This window comes from Pundamilia nyererei, unplaced genomic scaffold, assembly GCF_000239375.1.
Source record: "Pundamilia nyererei isolate P.nyererei 1_Seehausen unplaced genomic scaffold, PunNye1.0 scaffold00181, whole genome shotgun sequence".
Classification (NCBI taxonomy): domain Eukaryota; kingdom Metazoa; phylum Chordata; class Actinopteri; order Cichliformes; family Cichlidae; genus Pundamilia; species Pundamilia nyererei.
The window spans coordinates 797,270-799,183 of NW_005187582.1; the positions used below are offsets into that span (position 1 = coordinate 797,270).

At 35.6% G+C, this 1,914-nt stretch overlaps 1 protein-coding gene across 1 annotated transcript in view; it reads left to right on the plus strand.

Annotated features, from left to right (window-relative positions):
* adamtsl5 (ADAMTS like 5) overlaps positions 1-1,914 on the plus strand; it is a 61,354-nt gene that overhangs the window by 48,649 nt on the left and 10,791 nt on the right. The gene's annotated exons all lie outside the window — the stretch shown is intronic.

Below are 1,914 nucleotides of genomic sequence, written 5' to 3' on the forward strand. Positions count from 1 at the left end.
CTACATGTGACAAATAAATAAAGAATTGAATTGAATTGATGTAATTGGCAGATAATGTTAAAAAAGAATTCTGCCAACCGTTAACCATAATTCAATAACCCTATAAACCTAATAACCAAATGTGCTTTTAACTCTTATTAGAATGAGATTTTAACCACTACAGAGCAAAGTTTTTAGATACTGTGTTGATAAAGTAAAAGAGATACAATCAGTGCTTTGTCAGTGTTTATTCAGCAGTCAAGGACAGCAATATTTGCATAGTATTTTTACTGACATATAGTGCACATATGTTTTGAGCAAAAGCATTTTTGAATATTAAAATATGAACATTTTTAACATTCAATTGGCAAATTACCCAATGCAAAACTTTATCTGCCTATTAAAAAAAGAAAATCATCTTCTCACAAACTGGTGTTTGATTTTGAAACAGGAAAAAAGTGGGGAAACAAATGAAAAGACTAACATTTGAATGAAACCTGAAAGCAAGTAAATACTTTCTATGCCTTCTTTTGATAATGTTTTCAGTATAAATTGTGCAAAAATAAACTTCTTGAACTTTTAATATGAGTCTGTTACGTGTTAGGAAGACAAGAAGTACAAAAACATTTGTAAACAGCAGCACTTGGAGTTGCAAAATATTTATGTTTTGAAAGTGAACATTTACTCAAGTACCTTGACAATATAAACATCCCTTCCTTGCATTTTCCTTCTCACACATACCTTCATTTATAGAACTCACAGGTGACAATGATGACTGCTGCTCAGTCCACCTTTCCCTGACATTGCTCTCTGCTTCTGGGTGTATTTTAGCCTTCTTAAGAAAGAAATTCTCAACATTTTGAGATCTTTTCATTCTTTCTCTTCTTTTATCTCTACTGGTTGGCCCTGAAGTAATAAAGCAAAAACTTATGTCACAAACAACAACTTTCCTGATGTATGACCTTGACTAGAAGTCAGGGATGTCAAATTCTGGCCCTCATGGACCCCTATCATGCGCGTTTTAGATGTTACCTATACCAACAGAGCCAATTCAAATCAAATAATCCCCAAACACCTAGTTGTGCAGAAGTCTGTAAATGATTCTTTAAATCAGCTGTGTTGAAGTATGGAAACATCTGAAACCGGGAGGACAGGAGCCTTGAGATCCAGAACTGCACATCCCTGCACTGAACATGGCACAGGGGGGATTTACACTCTATTCATAACATGGAGCTGGCAGATAGGATAAGTAATGAGAGAAATTAGCTAAACCGCACAGTGTAGTGTAAGTGCTGCCTTATGGTAAACTTTAGTAATATTGATGTATAAAGAACAACACTGGCTGGTGATGAAGTACAGTCAGCTGGCATGGTGACACTGCCAGTATTAACCTGCAACCAAATCTGCAGCTCCACACAGCAATGTTACGACTTGGATTATATCTTATAACTCATAACTCTTATGCTAGCTCCCCCCAGTAGCCTACTGTCTGAAATATACTACGGCTGCAATAATTCTTTAAGTGTTATTTTTTCCTTGGTATTCTAATTTCACCGAAGTTTACTAAACTCAACAAACTTAATATTACTTACTGGGACATTTATTCTCTCATTTTCTTTTCACCTCATTTTCTCATTTTCTGTGGTGCCGTCTTTCGTGCTTGGCTCTCCTTCCTTTGCTAACGTGATGCTCATTAGTGATGTTCGATTCAATACTCGAGAATCACTTTACTGACTCGTGAATCATGATTCACAAGCCCAACTGACTCATCCCTGTTGCTGTTAGCAAACTAATTTCATTAGTAGAAATATATCTAGCTTATAATTAAAATTGTGGGGAAAAAAACAACAGCCAGTTTCTTAACAAAAAAATTTCTGCTCTGAACTGGAAGAAAAAACCCTGAGTAGAAGCTCACATCAAGACAATAGCTCCTCT